General features: G+C 35.5%; 1 protein-coding gene across 3 annotated transcripts in view; it reads left to right on the top strand.

The window, feature by feature from the left end:
* Positions 1 to 22,647, top strand: part of LOC126761344 (uncharacterized) — a 64,840-nt gene that overhangs the window by 3,404 nt on the left and 38,789 nt on the right. The gene's annotated exons all lie outside the window — the stretch shown is intronic.

Below are 22,647 nucleotides of genomic sequence, written 5' to 3'. Positions count from 1 at the left end.
AAAAAACGCCAGTTAAGGTGCTTTCGAACAAGCAAAAACGCTAGCCTCGGTTGTATCATACCTATGTTTTGTATGGCGAAGGGTATACATATACAAAATATTTCTTACAATATTTTGAGTTTGAATGCTCACTTTGTATGGCAGCTATGTGCTATAGTGTTCCGATCTGAAAAATTTCTGAGCAGAATGTATCATCGCTTGAGGCAATAAATAGAGCCAAATTTCGTTAAGATATCTCGTCAAATGAAAAAGTCTTCTATACAAGCGTATGATTATGATTACTCAGTTTGTATGGCAGCTATATGCTATGAGAAAATAATATGTGCACAGTTTTTGAACGATAACTCAAAACCTAAGGGAGAAGTTTGCCTTTATACAAACAGACGGATATATTATAGTCAGTTATTTATACATTTTATACTGCACTCTATATTAGTCATTCGTAATCACACTTATGCATATATACGTCTATCTGTAAATATATATGTATAAAACAGAACCCAGATATATAAATACATATATATAAATGTATTAGTGCCGACAAAGCACAATACTTTAATTTAAATGTCAAAAATTGTAAAGAGTGCACTTCTATACTACAAATCCTTCGTTGCAACAATAAATATTAATTGCCCCTGTACACCTTTATTGGAGCGTTTGTGCATTTACATGCACACAAGAATATCGATTCTCCTGCGAGACAACTCAATTGTATCCTTAGCCGACTTTAGCGGTCATGTCCTTTTCAGCGCAATCAATCGGCTAAGGGTATAACGAAATGAATTTCTGTTGAAATGCGCTCCTTTCTTTGATAATGATGACTTTAGGTTTCCATTAAAGGTAAGAAAAGACAAAAAAGGAACAACAATACATACACTTTCATACGATTACAGTTGAGAGAGGGGAGGATTCGTTTTTTTTGCTTTTGGAATGAACTAAAAATAGAAAAGGTCTATCAATAAGTAACCCATTTATAAAGTCGAAATTGAGACATATGGAATTGTGTAGGAATGCGACAAGAAGGGAAAAACGGCAGATGGTTTTTTGTGCATCAAAACCACGAAATAATTATAATTGTCTGACTGTGTTGAACGAATTCAAGAATTTCTCTCGGTATAGCACGCATATAGAGCCCTACTTTAAGGGAACTTAATTTCATTTTCATGTCAATTTTTTTAGCCAAATGTGTGGTTTCAAAACTTAAAGTATTTTGTTAAATTTTTTCACTTTTTTAACCGTTTGTGTCTGAAAGTATGCTGTAGGTAAATGAGAAAAAACTGCGAGCCACAGCGACAGCTGTTTTCAATATGTCTTCATCCAATTAATTAAGTTTATCTATTTTAAAGTATGACAGGAAACTCCTCCAACACATTTTGGTCTAAGCAGTAAACCTAAAATTAGGTAGCTCATATATAATTAAAGGTTATATATGACAAAAAGAGAAGATGACAGTGCCAGAAACGTGACTTCCTTCAAACGAACCTCTCTTAAGGAGTTTTATGCTGAGCTTCGTTAGCTGTAAGTTGACTTGGCATGAAATACGCCTAATTGTATGCTACCTTATATTCTTTAAGGTCATTTTTACAATAAAGATAAAATGTTGCCTACATTTAGGCTGATGTAACAAAAACTGTGGCTGGAGTAGAGGTTAAAGTGACAGCGCAAAAATATGGCAGGTTTGAAATCGTGATTTCCGTTTAACAACTTAAAGTCATACGGCGATGGAGTACATTTTTAGTAAAGAAAACATTTCTTTGTGCTTGTTGCCTATCAACAACGCACAGGAGACATCCACGTAGCACGCATTTGGTAAAAAAGAAATAAAAAAATGGAAAATAATTTCATTGGCACGTTTTTCGGCAATCTTTCACTTACACATGTTGCAAGCATAATGTTTAAAATCTCTGTCTGCCAAAAAGCACTCAATCTTGAGCATGTGATAAGGCTTCAAGCGCCTTCCCGAATGTAGTGGCAAGAAGAAATGCGATTTTCGTTTCGAACCCTCGAAGAAAAATCACCGCATGTGTTGCTTAACTAATTTAGTGGCATACTCTTTTTCACAACAGCACGTTTCTATGTTTTCAAAAAATAAAATCACAGAAAAAAAATTGCACAAATTTTCAGAGCCAAAAAAAAGTTTTTCCTTTATTTGTTTTGATTATTTAACATTTGATTTATGACAGTTTAACATTTGCTTTGTACATTTCCCACATCACACACATAAAACGCATAAAAAGTGCAAGCATTGTGCATTACTAAGGGTAACATAAGGCAATTATTGGCATATGGTCGGATTAAGCCGTGCGGTTGCCGTTGGTGGGGTGGCTGTCGCCGTGAGATAAACACACTTCGGCTTACGATTTATATGCGCTTCCATTGTAATGGCAAAAATAACAATGAATAAATAGCGGATGCTAACGAGCGGTGGTTGAAAACCACCCAGGGCCGGTAAGAAAATTACGCACTTTTCTAATTTCCACTGTCACAATTCTACAGTCCTACACAGGATGGAAGTTAATGAAATGGGTCGGCTGCGAAGTGCTAAAATTCATGTTGTGCGCGCGAAGGCGGGGTCGATGACTAGCATATGATGAGATGATTACACTGCGTTGGCCTCTGCGAGTGCTTGCAGCACAAACAAGGATGCGAGATGCTGTTGAGTCACAGCGAGTTTTTCTATGAATAAATAACTACTATATATATGTGTGTATATACTTTCTTAGTTGAACTTTGCTTTTCATAGTTGCTCATATTGGCTAACTTGCTTAAATCTTTTATGCAAGCTTTCAGCAGCAGAGACTCACAGTTATCTTTGGTGTTACTATTAATAGTTAGAACATGCCTTGCGAAAATAGACAGCTGATGGAAGAAAGCTGCATAAAAACGAAAGTTACATGCGTGATTTTCAAGGTTTTGTGGGTGGGTCATTGCACTTCGGCATGTTGCATGTAAACTAGATGGCCAGTAAAACTTCATTTGTTGAAAATTAGTAATAAGATCATTGCTTGTAGATATCATTAATTACTTATACGTCAAAAAAAAAATAATCTAATTTTGGTTGTGAACAGATTTTCCATATTGAAGATGTTCAGAGCACTAAAAAATTAGTGAGAAATAGATGTTTGAGTTTTTTATTCGGCTTTAATGCCGAAATAAATTTAGAAAAAAATCAAAAGTCGGTGCTGAAGTCTTTGAGAATTATAGAGAGTGAAAAAAAGAAAGTAGAATTACATAAATCCATTGGAAAATGAGATAAAATAACAAAAAAAGAAAGGAAAATTAGTTTATAGTCAATCTGAATTCGGGAACAGTAACGGCAGGGGATTGGTTGAGTTTTAAGTATTAAGAACAATTTATCTCAATTTTCACTCAATTAAGAACCAAAAAATTATAATAAAAACTTAACGCTGTTTTTACATAACCTCAACATGCTTATGAAAATTTCAAAAAAAAATATTTTCTGGGTTATTTACTTTTATATTGATTTGTTTTTCATTTCATATTTTTTTTTTCTTGTAAAATAACTTTTTAATGTCCCAAACACACTGCAATATTTTTGAAATAAAATATTTACTTTTCATATTATTTTGACAAAATGGAAAATGCTCCGATTTCCATTCGAAAACTCTCACGTTAAAATATTGGTTGCTTTTTTGTGAAAAAATATTCGAATACTTTTGTTTGCAATTCACTATTTTTTTTTTTTTGCCGAAATCTCATCTACTATATTATATTTGGTTGTATACAAAATTATTTAAAATTTAAAATTATTAAAAGTTTAGAAAAATATTTTTAAAAATATTTAAAAAACATTTTATTGTTTTTTTTTTTAATTTTTTTTGTTTTTGAAAATTATTTAAGAAATATATTTTTATTTTGCAAATTTTAAATATTTTTATTTTTGAAAAATATTTCCTTCCTCACAAGTCTTATAACATAAATGTATATTTTATCAACAAACAAATTATTTCCTTAGTTCAAAAAATTAAAATTCCAAATTTTTAATTTATATTGAAACAAATTTTCTAAGAAATTATTTTCTTAATTAAAAATAATTTTATTTTATTTCAAATTACAATCAAATTTCACTTAGAAAAATTGGTTTTATTTTAGTCAAACCGCCTCCCATGTGCTTCAATACTGTAAAAATAATATATACCTTCAGGAATCAAAAAGTTCCCTCAACCGCTTCTCGATATGGACTATTCACATAATCACTTCAGTCCAGCTTCTAAGTCGGTGTTGATGACCTGAAATTGTGTGAAAGTTCTGTATTCACATATTTACGAAGTCTCTGAATACTTTGTAATCCTTCATACTTTTCAAAAAGCAATCTTTCAAAGCTCCAAAGAGACTCCACTGGCATTAACGCCTTAACCATGAAAAATGATACGAAATATGATTGAACTCACAAAACTATCGGACACGCTGTATTTACATAATGTCTAGCGCTCACACACATACACACATTTACACAAGTAGATTGCTTTGTTTTTAATTTTTGATCAGCGTAAAGCATAAAGTCCATAAGTAAATAGTAAACACAAGAAGACAGCATATAAAGAGCCAGACCGAAAATGGGCTAAGCAAATACATAGATCACAGTGTTTAATCGCAATCAATTCCGAGCATTACCAAAAGCGAAACAAAGGGATTTTTCAACGATGCATGACATGAAAAATGACGCACTCGCAAAGTGTAAAAGTAAAAATCACTGGCAATCACCAGTAAGCACCGAGTCAACCAGTCAGTCAGCCAGCCAACCAATCAACCAGTCAGTCAATAAACAATGCAGGGAAATTCTTCAAAAAGTCAAATGAACGATGAATGTGTGAACACTCCGGCGCAGCTGGCTGAGGGCGGGGGCTGAGCTGGGCCAAGGAGATGAATGATTGTAGGAGGGGGATGGCAAACAAATTTACTTGCGCGTACGTAAGTACAAAAGCAAGAAGAAAAGAGTGTTATGAAAAGCGGCAAAATAGATTGCGTTGCGCCTTCTGGGAGTTGCAAGTAGCTGAGGAGCTACGGAGCAACAGCGCGACGGCAGCGCACAGGCGGCGGCGGTAACGAAATTCAAATTTTTCACATTCACCTTAATCAAGTGTAAAAAATTTCGATTTCTTGATTTCTCAAGCTTAACAATGCAGGGGCGCGCGCGCGCGGGTGTGTGCGTGAGCGTGTTTGTTTGTTTGTCTGTGTGTGCGCGTGTTTATGCTTTTCAAGTGTAACAAATGCAACGCATGAAGTTCGTGCACACATGAATGAGTGCTTGGATTGGATTTTCATTTCATTTCGACTTTTCTCTTCACTTTTCTTGCTGCTCGCGTTTGTTGTTGTTGTGTGTGTGCCTTCCTGTGGCAGCGCCCACCGCCCGTTGCCTGTTGCCCGCCGAATCATTAATCATTTCTCGTTATGAGCAGCGGTAATGCGTACGAAATTGGAATGGTATGAGGTGTTTAGAAAGCAAAAAGCAACAACAACTAAAAAGCGTAGCAGCAAAAACAACGCCGCTGATGCCCGTGAAAAATCAAGCAGCTATAAATCCACTCGTGTGCGCATATCACGCGTTGACTTCATAATTTTTTATGATTGTTAATTTTATGCACACTGATTTTGCCTTCATTTGCCTCGAATTTACGTGGGTTGATTTCGTTTTTGTTGCTTTTTTATTTGGAATTTGTATGTGTGTCTTTCTGATAAAATTTCTGCCGCTTGCCATTATCGAAAATTCATAGCTTACAACTTTATAGCGTCCTTATTTTCATTATCTGCTATTGCAACACCGACAATTTATGCCGCGCGTTGTCTACATGCGCTCTTTGTTGTAATTTTTTGCTTGCATTTCTATGCAACGCATTGTGGCAAGTGGTATTTTCTGCTTTCTTTTACATCTCGCCGTTGCATTGTTGCAAGTTATATTGTGTGTCACGTTTACTTGTTTTGTCCGAAAAGATATTGATCTGGAAATTGGCTCAACTGATTGCTGCCGCCCCAACTAGTCGGGATTGCGTGTGCCTCATTGTATGCCGGCCGTCCGACTGCCACTTGTGGCCGTGAATTCGATTGCTTGTAAATGTGTACGTATGGGTGTGTGGTAACAAAGAAGTCTGTAAAGTAGAGATAACATGTGGAATGAAATTGTATTGAAGTATAAATAAAAATATATAGTAAGGCCAGCTAAATCGAGAAATTTTTCGACTTAAAAAAATTAGTAAAAATTAAATTAACTTAAATTATATTGAATTAAAATAGACTTAAAAAAATTAGCAAAATAAAAAAAATTAATATTTAATTAAATACAACTAATTAAATTAAATTAAATTAAATTAAATTAAAATGAATTAAATTAAAATAAATTAAGTTAAATTAAATAAAAAAGTTAAAAAAAATATAAAAAAATTGCAATTTATATTTCACATTTGAAAAATTATATTTTTAAATCTTTAAGAATTTTCCCCAGCCGGCTGTTCGTTCAAGAAGACTTAAATATCCAACTTTAAACCAATCTTACCTCGCTTTTAAATGCCTCGCTTACAATAAAATAAAAAAAAATAAAAAAATGCGCTCCCAATAATATGACCGCCACTGTACACACAGCTCTTTAAGCTATAGTCTGAATTTTCTTCAATATACACCGCATTTTCCACTGCTCCTCCGACATACACACACTCGTGCATACGCACGCGTTAACTTTAGCCTGCTCTGCTTAGTGTTTTTCATCAACTCATGCTGCTTGCAAACAACAACAACAACAAACAAACAAGCAAGCATACAGGCAAACAAGCATATAATGTTGCATCAATACTTGCTTCAAATCATCTCATCGCATCTCGTCTCGTCTCATTTGGCTGCTCTTGTGGCTGGCATCACCGGCCGCAACTTGCTGCTGCATCGTCAGAAGTTACCACAAGCCACAGTATCGTATCGCTGCATCAACAGTCACTTTGTAGCACGTCAAAACGGCATACTTATGCACATCCATGACCAGCCAACGGCACACAGACACACACACAAACGCTTTGTTGCCTTTGTTGTTGTCAACTATATTGTTGTTTCACATATCCATCATATCCATATAAGTGGCAACGGCTGCGGCATCTTTTGGCTGCGCTTGTGTGCATGTGTGTGTGTTTGTGTGCTGATACTGCTTCATCACTTATCAGTCGAGTTCGTATCTAATGCGCGTACAACACGTCCGCAACGGAAAATCTCTGTGCAACAGTTGCATACATACAAATTTGTAGTGTATCTAGCGTGATGCACAAAGTCACACTCATGCATATATGTGTGTTATCTGTTTATTTGGAGCATGTCCCCTGCAGTGCAGATCTGAATTATTGAGACAAATTTCTAATTAAAAATTGTGTTTTCTATTTCTTTTGAAGCTGACAAATTATGGAGGACCTCTATTTGTACCATGGCATTCATGTATAAATCATAATGTGTTGCAAGAACGAGTGTTGAAGGATATGTACATCGTGCTTTATGGGATCGGTGTCATTGACTCAACTGAATTTTGACATAATTACGTAACTATAGTTCCCACGCCTGCCTATATGCTCCTTATATATGTAAAAGTACAGTTGCCACATATAAAAAGTAACAGCCAGTCGAAAACTTTTTTGAAAAAAGGAACAAACAGCTACGTTTTCCTACTAAGCAAAATTTCTAATAAAAATTTTTTCTTGCAACAACAAATAAATATGATAATTTTCCAATCAGTAACATGCAATTAAGAAAATGTCTGCAAATGTAATAAATTGAATAAAAAACTTCTATTTTCTAGTAAAAAAAAATTCAATAAAATTATTCTCCTTGCAACGCAGTAAAAATTTTTTTTTCGCAATCTGGCAACGCATATACCTAAAAAATAAATTTTCTACTAAAATACCGTTATTCACCCACTCACTTGCCTAAATATTTTCCTTAGAAAATTAAATTCTTAACTTAATTCACAAATTCTTGCCACATATAAACCTACTCAAACACACATAAAAGTCTACAACAACACCAGCATAAGTTCTTCAACACTTTTACTACTTTCAACGAGCATAAACAAATATTATTTGCAATTCAAATTCACGAATAATAACTTATACTTTGTTTTTGCACAATTATACCATCCACACTGTTATTAGAACTTTCACGCCCCACACTCCAAACACGCGCGTTGCATGTATGCACGTAAGTGTGCGGCTGACAGCATAAGTGTGTGAGTCCCAAAACACCGGCGAACGCCATTATCTCCAACCACAAACTTGATCTAATTGTTTTCGAAATATGCGCAGAGCAGAAACATTCAAATTCTAAACTTTTCCGAGCGAGTATTCCGTCGACGCTGACTCAAGTGCCATTTAGGTGCAGCAAAAGCAACGAAAGAAAACCCAGACTAGCACACATACAACCATAATTTGGTGCGGGGAGATAACTAACACGCAATTTTTGCCATTTTCTTGTGCGAGACGCCGGGACGCATTCGTTCATTAAAGCCGGAAAGTTCACGCTGCGTAGAAGTGGAAAGTTGCCTTTTCACTTTTCAACTGCCTAATCACCTACAAACAAATGTATTTAGTTAGCTCCTCATATATGCGCATATATATGTATATAAATGTGTGTGTGTGTGCGTTAATATTTGCATATGCTTTTGACTTTGTCTGCTCGGCTTTTGTGCAATTTAGTGTGGCATGTGGCAAGTTTTCGTCAAAGTTGCAAACTATATACATGCACTCTTACAAGCATACTTGCCATCCAAATGACTTATTTTGACAAACATATGTACATATAAAATAGCATATAACCTCTCAGCTTAGCATTCACTTTTCCTACAACAACATTCATACCAACGAAAGTGCCGTTAAGCTCGCACTTGCTCCGCTGTTTCACAAAGTTGCTGCTTTACGGCGATTCCACTCTCAGTAACTTTACGGCCTTTAAATTTTTACTGCATACTTTTTCGGCTAGTTTGCGTCAGGTCCTTGCCTCCTTTGACAAAATTAAGTTCTTGGCGAAATCTTAAGCTTTTCTGAAAATGTTTTTAATACTTACTGGAAATTAATTTCAGTGCGTTCAAGTTCATTGCGAAATGGTCATATTTTCATGTTTTTGGCCTTGCTCTGCAGAGAGTTTTAAATTTGAGCCTGCTTTACCTTTTGCTATATTCATATTTATTATTCTTTTCCTTTCTAACAATATCTTATCGTTACATGCTTGACAAACTCCAATAAGGCTGGCCAGGCGCAAAATGTAATTATTTGTGGCACGTTTGTATTTTCATTGCATTGAGGCATGTTGCTTATTATTGCATGCAATGGAGTCACGTCTGTAAATCTCAATAGGATTATAAAATATTTTCCTTTACATAACGTGAGGATATAAAATATATTTTTGGTATTCTGAGGGCGTTTCTGGTTTTCAGCATTAAATCGAGGGCATTGTGTAGGTTATCGCACATGGGAGCTCTTCCATTTTGTACTCGATATCGAAACCTTGAGCCTTAAAGCTACAGAAAAGTCCATATGGTCAAATTGTAAAATGTTTTTAAGATTTTACATTCGTAGTTATAAACTTTGCGCGACAGCAACCTTTCCAACCACCTCTCTTTAAAGAGCATAAACCTTTCTTTCTTAAGCTTTGATTTTTCAGAAATCATATCTACTTACATGAAAGACTATCTCTTTCATACTTATATTTAAATAAAGGTTTTCCCTTGAAATCCTTGCTTTTCTGCGCCTTCATCTCCACATCATCGCACATCATCCTAAATGTAGGCAACCGTTTTTGATTTAGTCAGTCAATTATTGCACTATTCTATAGCATAGCATACATTTAGGCTAAATGCATAATATTAGCCTCAAAAAAGCAATATGAAGTTTAGCATTGATTTTCGAAAAGTTAAAGTATTAGCCGCTTCGTTTATAAGGAACCTTCTTTTAAAAACTTGCGTTTTGATCTCTCTTGTATCATATTTCAATTTTTCAACCCATTTCATGGTTTCAAATAAGTTTTCGAATTTCGAAAAACGGGTTTCCACAAATTTTCGCACTTTTTGGGATACTTAAGAAAAGTCTTAACCCACTTCAGTCAATAAAAGGAAAATTTTTGCCAGCATGATATACTCTAAAAAGTTATTATCTAAAGCATACCGTTATTAACGAACTTCTATGCGCACACTTAGTTTTCTCATACTCAATAGCAGCACAACTGTGGCATCTATTTATTACAACATAAAGAATAAGCGGAAAACTTTTTCTAAAGAATATAATTTTGTACTTAATGAAATTTTTTATGATTCTTTTATGAAGCCGACGCACGTGCCACAGTTAAATGTTGGCAAGCGGCTGAGTTTAATTACAAAAACGCATAACTCAAAACTAATGGCTTAAATAATACAGGGGTAGGTAGCGCAGGAAACTTGCAACAAATAATATTAGAGATCAGATCAACGCAATATTAGATTTCTTTAAAAATATTTGCGTTAATTTATACACATTCAATACACAGCGCAACCTGCGATAAATAACTGCACCAAAATTGAAGGTGATAGACGCATAAAGTTCACACAATAGACTAATTCCGCTGTTAAGTTGCGCTATAAATGTTTGAGAAGAATAAACGCCACATTTGAAATTACATAAATCGCTTATTACTTAGAAGTAGGCAGCTAACGGTATTTATGTATGTGTTTTTATATAATTTTTGTTGCATATCCCAGCAGTCTAGTGGCAGCATACTAATTCGCTTTAGGTTTCCCCAGTGTGTCATTCACAAAAATTTTTGTTGCCTATAAAAATTTGTCCACGCACACACACATGCACACACGCACATACTCACAGAAGCAGACAAGATTTACCACTATGCGTTTTATAACCGCCGCAAATGGCGTATTCTTCTTGGCAAAGTTTTCCTTATACTTACATCCAGCCAAACACACACACACACACAGCCACATAAAAACGCGCATATTTTACTTTTCATCTTATTTTTTTGCTTTTGTTGCTGCTGCTTTGCTTTTGGCCGGCATGAATGTCATGACCTTTTGTCAAAGAAGCGTTAAAGTACATATTTTCTCCGAATATCTTCGCAAGTCAAGCTGAAAATATTTTCATAAAACACCTACACAAACAAAAGACCAATAAATGTTTGTAAGCGTGTGTGTGCGGATGCCTGTGCGTCCGTTTATTACGCTCGTATATTCGGATATTCGTTTGCAGCGCTAGTTCATGTATTGGTGTGTGTGTGCGCCCGCAACCACTTGCCCATTGTGACGTCTTCAAGGTATTCTAGTCCTGCTCGCTGCTGCTGCTCAACGCTGACTTGTAATAAACATAATCGTAAATTTAGTGAACAGTTTCATCTTCACTACAACAACGGCGGTAACAAAACCAACAGTAGTGTTAGTGGCAACAACAAAAGTTTTGCGTCTCCAGTGCTCACCGGCACTTGCGGCACAACACCTTCGGGGCATTGGACGCACATACACACACAGACACATGTACTTACGCTCTCACTCGCATTTTATGTGGCAAGCGTTGCAAAGAATATGGCTGCTAAAGTTTTCGGCACTCAACACACACACACACAGCTGGCTATTTATGTATAATACACTTAAAGATGTTTGCTTTGTAAACATTTGCATTCACGTAAATATTTCATTGCCACAGCTTCATTTATTTATTTTTAATTTTTTTTCCTCTATTTTTTCCTTTTTTGTATTTTTTTAAGTCAACAATGATTACTTTGTTTGTTACACCTACAAAGGAATCCCTGGCAATGTGGCGCGTGCTGTGGTATTCTTATATTTCTCGCCACAATTTGATTTGATTTCAAAATTGATAATTTTCTTCTTCGAAAAGCTTCACAAATTTCTATGGGCTTTCGCTTGAGCTGGGAAATTAGCCAAAAGTTGTTGTTATGCCGGAAATTACATGCAAATCTATAATATGAAATCTTTGGATATATTACACCTGTAGAAAGTGCAGAATAAAGCAGTGGAAGTCTTTAAAGACTTATCATAGTCGTAAAGTAATATCAAATAAATAGGACTAAAAGAAAAATTAGTCAAGACAGCATACACGACAAGAGACATCGAGTAGCTTACACACTGTCGTGACTTAATGAAATTTGATTATTTGAAAAGAGATAATGATAACAGGCGTCATTAAAGCGGAAGAGAGAGGGGCATATCTTGTGTAAGATTTTTAAGCTTGTGAGAATCTTTGAAAGTATTTTTCAATTAAATAGGGACACTTTTTCTATGTATTCTATCTTGTCTTGTTTATAAAGTGTAGACTGATATATATCACTCTAAATGTAGGCAGCACTTTTTTTATTAGCATGCCTATGTGCACATTCAAGCGGATTTTGCTGTAATTAGTGTTATATGCTTTATAAAATATTCATTCATTATTTAAGCTACCATTAACGCCTAAATTCGTGTAAATTACAAACTGATTTTTCATCATATAATATTTTATTGCATGTGATGAAAGTAAGAATTTAGTGAATTTTTGGATATAAATTGCTCTCCATATAAAAGTAGGAATTAAAAAATTAAAAAAAAGAAATTAAAAATCTAAGCTTTATAGTATACCCTTCATAGTTGCATTTTTTCAGCATAAAAGGCTATAAAACGATCTTTCTGTTGAGTTTGATCGGTCAGTTTGTATGGGAGCTATGCTATGTTAGACCGATCTGAACAATTTCCTTAGAGGTTGTACTAATGTCTTAGGTAATATTCTATGTCAAATTTCATGATGATATATTTTCAAATATCACGGTTTTCCATGCCAAGTCCTTAGTTCGAACGTTCAGTTAGTATGACAGCTATATGCAATGGTTGTCCGATTTGTACCGTCTCTTCGAATATCGGAGCAATACCTTGGAAAATAATTCAAGTTGAATTTCGTGAAGATATCTAGTGAAATCAAATAGATCATTTACTTTGTACGGTAGCTAATGCTATATTGGTGCAATATCATCTATACCCACAAATAAGCAGCTCCTTGAGAACAAAAGGATGTGATCAAAATTTCAAATTAATATATCAAAAACATACATACAGTTCGCATATATAGTATAAAGACGGAGATACGAACATGGCTAAATCGTCTCAGCTCAGTAGTTTGATATTTCAAATACATGCTTTTTGGGTCTCCGATGTTCTAAGCTGGATATTATATACAAACTTTGTGGCAAACTTCAATTTTTTGAAGTCTTTTTGAAAACTAAATTGCTAAGTTCCTTAAAATCTCTTAACAAATTAAGTTTAATCGTTCTAAGTTCACTTTTCTATGAACGGTTGATGATACAAACATTTTGAGAGCGTTAAGAACATAATTAATTGGCAGCCCATATTCCTGAAACTAAAAAAATCTCAAGAAGTTAAAAAATCATCTTTTCGATAAATAAGACAGTATAATTCAGCCTTAGTATACTTTGAATTTTTTCCAAAAATATTTCTGTATAATTGAAACCATACTTACTTAAAGCCGCTTCACGCGACTGTCAGTCATTTAACCAACTCCATGACGCTAAGGACAAACCATAAATTACCAAATGAGCATGGAATGCTTCATTAATATTATATGAAAGGCATTTCCCTAAATTAAAAACAAACCTTCACACAAAATAATAGCTTTTTAACTAATACGAAAATATTACCCGAATGCCATTGTTGCAGTCTCTGCGGCACTGAGGTAAGCAAAAGTAATTTAATATACCCGAAAAGTGACACACACCCGACTGACTGGCGAATGACTGCTCCGCGCCACCCTTTGCCACCCACTTGAGGCTGATCACAAGCGACACCTCACTAAATTTTTAACGCGCAAGTGACAGGCGTATCCTCTTTCATTTAAAAACCGTTTCCACACCTCGTAAATGTATATGTGTGGGTGTATGTGTGCGTGTGTAATCAAAAAATGCGGAAACGGAATGTCAGAAGTGCAGAAGTACACTCGTTTACTTAAGATACAAATAAGGCCACATGACACTTAGTACATTAACTGCACTGTGACTGTGTGAATGCGAATAAATTTAAACGTCTGCTTAATAAAAATGCCGTTGACAAACGCACAGACATATATATTTATATGCATGCATATGTTGTTGTTGTGCTTGTGTGCTTATGTAAATGCAGAGGCTTAAGCGCTGAGTGCCATTTGATATGACACGCACACGGCGCGGCACAAAGCGGCCGAAAAGCAAAACCCTCGTAAATACATATTAACATATGTATGAGTGTTGGTGCGTTTGTATGCGTGTGTGTGCGCATACCTTTTGTTTAACAATTCTTGCACAAATATTTCACAAAAATGCGTTTGCATGTGTGTGTGTGTGTGTGGGACATGAAATATTTCACTGCTGACACATATGCGTGTGCGTGTGTTGGTGCGTGCTTGTTTTTGTGTCTGCCACATAATGGCGCACACGCATTTAACTCAATTTAAAATATCCCTAAATCGCTTATCCTTGTGGGTTTGCCGCCGCCGACGGTTTGTTGTTTCGTTGTTATTATTGTTGTTGTTGGCATTGTGTTGTGCCTGCGTAATCTTGTGGGCTTTCGCTTTCGTTGCGGTCGCTTGCAGTTTCGCATTTTTGTTTGGTTCGCTTTTACTCTTGTTGTTGTTGTGGTTGCTTTTAGTCAGTTGCGTGCTATTTCGTCTTGTTTAAAGCTCAATGCGCAGATGCCAAGTGGAAATACCAGTTTAACCCTCCCGATCAGTTGGCCGAACCGCTGTGTCCAACACTCCACCGCTGCCATCACATCCACCGTGGCAACCTCACCAATCAAGCATCTAAGCAAACTGACAGTGCCGCACTCATTCCGCCGCAAGATCGCTGTTTTGTGTGTTTGTGCCGTTTGTTTATTTGTATTTGTTGTTTTCCGATTCGTTTTGCATTTCCATTGTGTGGCTTCGAGCTGTCGCTAGTTCCTGCTGCTCCTTGACACACTCCTTGAAGAAAAAGTCTCGAGTTTTGTTGTCTTGTCTTACTAACATATTATCTTACACTGTAAACACATATGTATGCAAACATACATATATACATATATACGTGTGTGTATGTGTGGGGAAGTACCGACACTGGGTTTGTGTTTCTTGGTCACATGTGCCGGTATTGGGTTTCAGGCGTGTCAACACTTGCTTTCAGCAACACTAACTGCCAGCTCACATCAAAACCGAAAAACCTCGAGAGCAATAACAAAAACAAGCAGATACCATTGAAAGGGGTGTGAGTGCGCCAAAATATTAAAACCAACGCTTTGTGCGCTCGCTTATTCATATATATGTATTGGTGTGCGTGTGTTTGCCTGCCAGCATGGTGTGAGAAGTGTGAAAAATATATTCCAATGAATTTGAAGCCTCACAGCAGCAACTAAAACAACGACAACAGCGCATTTGTCAGTAAGACAATACCAGCATTAAAACAAAACGTCCATTTCATTTACATATCCACAAATATAATTCACACATATCATTTGCCTTTCTTTCGCTGCGTTTTGTTGTTATGTGTTTTTGTTTTATCCCTCTCCGCCTTTGTCTTTGGGTATCGAATTATACGCACTTTTAAGCAGCACCGCGTAATATATACATACATATATAGTATATATCTCCATATGTGCGGAGCTTACATGCCGCACGCAGCTGTGATTCCTGCATTTTTGAAAAACCAAACAACAGTAAGCAGCAGCTGCTGTACTGTATAGGTTTTTTTCTAAGTATGCATTTAGGCGCTTGAGCGTTTTGATGATGAATTTGCGGTCATTTTTATTTCTTTTAATTTTGATTTTGTATTTTTTGGTAATGCTGAAATTGCTTGAATAAAAATGCTAACCGTTATTTATTGCAATAAATTAATTGAAATCTAGTGGTAGCGTATTTGGTAGCTGATATCATATATCATTCAATTATATCAGGTTTAAGGTCGCGTGGTCGGAAAAGTTCGTTATTCGAAAGTCCAATGTAGTATAGTACATTAAAAGAAAACGCATTTTTACGCTTGACCTGTTTTGCGTACTAAGCTCCTTTGGCTTGAAAACCATACTATGTAGTTGTAGAAGATTTGTTTGTTACAGAAAAACCCTTTAAAATTTTACAAGATGCAATATTTGGCAATATTAATCAATTTTTTTCCATTTTTTTATCATTTCATTATTTATTTTTGAAGAATAAGAAACATTTATAAAAAAACAAAAAAAATCATTGAGTTATGGGTCCTTGAAGTAGATGGAAAAAAGGCCGTGTCCTTATCGCCATAATATCTAATATTGTGATCCTCTGACAAAATATGAATAATGCATTCTTGATTAGTCGATTGCCGTTATCTCATGATGCTGCAAACGAATTGATTTTCTAAAAATCGCAGCAAACCTAAAATAAATATCGATTTTTTCACTAATTTAATATTACAAATTTCAATTTTTAATTTCTTGTTGCTTCATGTGATGGAGAGATATACATATATAGAATATTCATGCCATATCTAAAGCAAATCTTCTAATCAGAACTGTAGATATTTTAGCAACTGCATTGAAAAAGTAGTTTCAAGAAAAATTCGTTCAAAGTTTTACATTAAGTCGCTTATTGTTGCATTCGTCCAATAAACGGTTCCAGTTGTCACGAAGCCAAAACGGCTATAGCTTCGGAAATAATGTGAATTCTGAAAAATCCTTTTAGAGACATAGTTTTGACTCCCCAAACTATCGAATTATTAGAAAAAATTTCATTTTTTTAATTTACTGAATTAGAATGCTCCTTAGCAAAAATCAGATTCAGACGATAAGCTTCCAAGCGGAAATTTATATTTGAAATATATTTTCCATCAAAAAAAAGCAATTAAAAATGCTGTATTATGAAAGCTTTACAGTCTTCGACATTTTGCCATACAACTAGTATGCTAAAAGATGCCTAGACACGCTCTTTTAACTCTGCGCAAAGCAGTATCAGCAGTTGCAACAGAGAATAATTGAAATTGCTGCAAATCATAGAGGCAACAAATCAATCAGAGCCAACACAACAGACGTCGGACCAACTCCAGAGAACAAACATAAACTTTTGCCATCCTACGCATACTACTTATACATGCATATGTATATGCTACACATAGAACGCATTGCATGGCTTCAAGCCACTACACTAGCAGATGCTGCAACATTGACACCGCTATGCATATCAATTTTGCTGGCAGAAAGGTGAGCAGCATTGGGCTAAAATGAAAAATGCAATTAACCGTGTGCACAGACACCATGCCACACATGCCACAAACACAGCTCCCTATATACATACATACCCATCTGCATGTATAGTATGTGTGTACATGCAACGTCAGCGAGACTCGTGTTGCAATGTTACTTGTTAGTGTTGCTGTTGTCGTTGTTGTCGAAGTCAAAGTTTTTTTGTTGCAACGGTGGCGCTTGCCGGCATACCGCTGGCAACTGCCAAGCAATGTGATAGAAATGTTAGACTCGCTGGCAGGTGAAGTTTGCCGCGCCTAATGAACGCTGGCAGCATGGCGAAATGTGGCAAGCGGCAACCGCACACCGGACACTGTGGGCACTGCAATGGCGCATGCCGCACAAACACCAATGCGCCAAAATATTTCTACTTAGATCTGTGGCATGCGAAAGCCGAAAAAAGTGTGCACAAGTTTTTACGGCTACCTTTTGTGGCTCATTGGTTTTTGTTGTAATTTTAAGTTTTTTTTTGTAATTTTAAGTTTTTTTTCGTAATTTTAACGGTCTTTGTTATTTTTTTATTTTCATTTTTTTTTTGGTTTTTGCTCTACTGTTTGCGCAAAACTGGGCGTGTTGCGAGTGTACGAAACTTGCAACCACAAAAATATGTAGAAAGGGAAGCGTGAAGTTACATTTGAATAAGTGGTCGCATTACATACCTACTCGTACATACATATGTACATATATCTGAGTAATCGTTGATGTGGTAAGTGATGCAGGTTTGTGTGTACATATGTACATGTATGTATGTAATTGTGACTCCACACTCATGCGGCATATTTGAATTTATGTTGCCACTGTCGCATTGCATGACTCACCAACTCACAGCAGACAGCAACACTTGCCACTCACCATTTACCATTCACTACTTGCCACTTGCCACTTGCCATTTGTTAATGTGCCATGCTTGTAATTAAATCAGTCTGGAATTTTAATTTTTAATGGTATTCCAAAAGAAATTACTGCTAATGCTTCGTGGCGTTGCTGGCGACAGCTAAAGCGAACAGCAAGCGCAGACAAGCCCGAAGACTCGGCTATAGCGGTATGGTGGCAGCGGCTTTTACCAAATGCTTTTCATTTTCACCTACTAAACTTAAGAATAATAACAATAAAATTGTACAAAATTTATTTGCGGCAATAATTTGATATTTTATGTATAGCGTAGCGCCACTGTGTGGCAACATGAGGAAAAAGATCACAAAATTAAAAACAACAAAAATACACAAGCACTAGACAACAATTTGGTGCAGACGAAAAGAGCAAAATTAAAAAAAAATATTGTGTGTTGGTGTATGTGTGTGTGGTAGTAAACGGCAGAAACGGGCACGAAAATTGAGGAAGACATGGAAAAGCTTTTATCTACAAGATGTCTGTATTAAACTGAACTTAACTACCGTGGGCCAAATGCAGACAGACAGGCAAACAACTGGCTTACTACAACTACACACACACACATACATATCTACATACGAGTTTGTATATCCGTAAACAGTCGTTTATACCCCACCTTGTAGTCATAGCAGAGTAGTAGCTGTAGCGTGGCGAATGGTTGCTCGCCATTCAAGCAGCCAACGGCAGCACCCAGACAGTCAGCGCAGCTTCGCTACATACATATATAAATATGGTGCTACTCTATATGCGCCAGCTAAGCTGTACCGCTTGTATTAAGCTGCTGCCTTGATTCCCGACTGTCAACAGCGCTACACTAAATGCTTTAAAGCCTTGATTTTTATGGCAAAGCGGTGATCTGGCGTGGCGCGCTTCAGTGTTTAGGACCTCTAACATTACAGTTAGGTGCGCGGTTATTTAAACAGGATTTGTGTTGTTGTTTGAGGGGTTAAGAACAACCTGGGAAGTAAAAGTTTACATGATTACTTCCAATCAAGCAATTAGGTGCGAGAAATCAGTCGTGTGTAGAGTAAGATCTTCATTGTTTCTGAGTTGGTATGAATAGTTGCAAACATTATTATTTGAATTTCATATAGTATTCTAAATTTCTAGAAATATACACAAAAGTGCTCATCTCTGTTCAGAGTCGCTTTCTTATTACTTTTGATAGCATAAGAACGCTTTGTGAGTTCATTGATTAGTTCTGAGTAGAGTCTTTCTTTCATTAGCCTTCTAAATTCAAAAAGAAACTCGAACAAGCAATGAACTAAGAGGAAAACAATAGTATTTTAATAAGAAGTTTCGTTGATACTCTTTTATTCCTACAACAACAACTACCAATTTCAGAATTTTGTGAGAAAAAATTAACAAAACTTCCACAACCGAACGCTCTTAGCAAGATTAAAGGTCTATAAGCATTCTTCTTTATTTCACATAAGCAATATTTTCTAGAGAAAGCAAGAAGTGGTCTTGGAAGACAGCACAGGGTTGCACAGCATGGCAAAATTTCAATTTTATAATTATGTTGCAAGTAGTATGTTGGTGAAGAATCACTTGCTTAAACATTTTTGTCGCCAAAATCTCAGAATTATTTATTATAATTTATTTTTTTATAGTAAAGTAATTATTTATAAAAAAAAACTAACTCATTAGTTATCATAGAAAAAAAATCTCAATCCCAAATAAACTTAGACCCCACAAATGGAGTTTCTGGTGCCGCCAGTGTGCACACATGCCGCACACTAACACTTCCACACACTTTCCACTTAAGCAACAGCAATAGAGCTATTGTTGTTATTGTTGTTACTAACGTTGTTATACTAATGTAAATGCTGTTGGAGCGGCTGTTACCATTTTTGCGCTTGTCGCTATGTTGTACTTTCGCACACACACACACAAGCAGCTCTACATGGCTGTGTAGCTGATGAGGACTAATTAGTTTTAAGTTCTTTAGTGCCTCGCTAACAAAGAACCTGTAAGGCCGACCGACGCGCAACGCTTGTTGTCTGCCACAGCTGTTGGTTGTTGTTGCTGCCACCATTGCCATTGTTGCCGTTGAAACTAACGCAAAAGGCTCTTTTTTCGTAGTGACTGCATAAAGAGTTTCTACTGTAACAAATATGTATGGGTGTGTGAATATATATATATAGAAATATGTGTGCGTGTGTTTGTTGATGTATATCAGTCGCTTTGTAGCGCTTGCCGTTGCTTTTTCAACTCTTCTGCCGTTTTTATTGTTATTATCTGCTCGTATTATGTTAGCTGTTATAATTGTGGCCTCCCCATAATGGCAAGAAACCGCTTGAATTCTGCGCCAAAGCAAGTGCCCAAGCGCTACAAACATATGTACATGTACATGTGTTGTTGTTTGTAAATAATAAAAAAACTGAAATTAAATAAAAAGTATGTGAGTAAAAATGCATAAAACAAGTAAAATGACAACACTCGCCATAACAATAAGACATTAAGAAAGATGAAGACAACGAGCAAACAAAAACAAAAACAAACTTGTGATTATCGGCAGTAAAAACTAATGCTGCGGCCGTTTGACCCAAGCGACTGGACTGACCAAACTCAAACAACAACAAAGCATACAAAAGGTCCGAAATTTCGGGTTTCTTGCGCAGTCGTTGTTGCTGTTTTTACGCCATTAGTTGTATGGTAGTTTGAGAAAAAAAGATGTAGTTGCCTTACATTTGCCACAATCATTTCTCAGGTATTGATGTGGCCGCATTTTTGGCTAGTGAAAATTGGTTGAAATTATTTTGGGCGTAAAGCTAATGTCTTTGGCAGTTTCGTTGATGATGCGCTCGACACTTGATGCGTTTGTTGTTTACTTTTTTGTTTAATTTTTTTTTTTGTTATTTTTCTCTTTTTTATACTGTTTTTGTTATTTTATGTGTGTTGCTATTTGGCTCTTGTTGCATGGTTATTAGTGCGCTAACAACTTATTTGTTGCTATCACAAGCTATCTAACCTTGCAAAGCGTTTGTATGTATGTATAGATTGATATACATATGTATGTATGCATGTGTGTTTAAATGAGTTTCATCTTCCCTGAATGGTGTGTTTTATGCCGTTGAAGGTTAAACTTAGGGTTTAATTGAGTTGAACATTTGAGGTCAGTAATATGCATATATTTTGGGGCATCTTCAAATACTATATATTTTCATTCTAACAATGAGAACGCTGTATATGTATCTCTATACATATAATCTTATCGCACATGTGAAATCTGTACATTTTTCCACGTTCTGGGTTTCAACTTCTTCAGCTCATTCATGCATACAAAATTTATAAATTTTTTCATGCAAAATTCTATCACTTTTCGGTGACCAGTAGAGTCAAGTTCTAAAATTGGAGCGACTTACTGAAGAAAGTTCGAAAGCGATAATAAAAAAAACTTTGAGATGCTATGGAAATATGTTGGGTATGCTGTATCAGTTCGACTACAGCATCGTTTCCGTACACTTCACAAATTTCATTGGTGGCTTGCGTGGCATATTTCCCGTTTTTATATAAAAATTTAAACTATCGCGAATTTCTTCATTATTTTCATTAATTTTCGAACAGATGTACTTAGATGTAGAAGCTTAAAAGTTCATCTTTCCAACACAATATGATATGACTCAATGTGATTGGTAGCACTGAAGATATACGACCTCAACGACATCTATTGACAAAATACGAAAAGACTCCAATAAGAGTGTATCACTGACTTCTGGATGAACAATAAAGTCAACTTACATTGAGTTCTATATTAATATGGATTACTTATATGATTTTTGAAACTTCACATTTTAACTAAGCTCTAGAATCCATTGAATAATCGCTACAGAAAAGTTCTAAAATATTTTGAGTTATAGTTAGTGATCGATTCGGATTTATTTATGAATAATTTTTTCGTATAGAAATTAATATATGTGTTCCCACCTCTGTAAGTGTTCAATAAATACTTTGGTCTGTTACTGAACATCATGGTACAGCTCTGAGTATAATCGGCTATTAATTCTCAAAAAATTTCGTTTACCTTGGTACAATAGCCGTTCTCTAGAAGCACCTTGGAAAAAATATCTGGGGCTGAAGAATTTGTTTCTGTATCAAAAGATCTTAAATTAAAAAAAAAGAAAAAATAATAATTACAGTAGCTGAGTCTTGATTATGATCGAAGGACTAGTTAAAATTTGAACGTTTGACAAAATCGTCTGTTTCCAAAAACGTAAATTTTTATGAAAAAAATTACATTTCAACCTCGAAAATCTAAATTATTATCAAAAATCGTATAACTTAATTATTACTTAACAAATAGGTCCAAAAAGATGGTAAAAAATTTCAAACCCAACAATTTAGCTGTTTCATCATCGACTCTGAAAACAATGTTTTGAAAAAAGCGCAATAAATGTTTTGAAAGCCGATTATACTAAATCTAAAATGTTTCACATATACTGGTCGCTATTATCTGCGAAACTATTGGCTGAATAAATTTTAAATTTTCGAAAAACGCTTTCAAATATATACATATGTGC

This window comes from Bactrocera neohumeralis, chromosome 6 (assembly GCF_024586455.1).
Source record: "Bactrocera neohumeralis isolate Rockhampton chromosome 6, APGP_CSIRO_Bneo_wtdbg2-racon-allhic-juicebox.fasta_v2, whole genome shotgun sequence".
Taxonomy (NCBI): domain Eukaryota; kingdom Metazoa; phylum Arthropoda; class Insecta; order Diptera; family Tephritidae; genus Bactrocera; species Bactrocera neohumeralis.
This window is presented reverse-complemented; position numbering and strand designations above follow the sequence as displayed.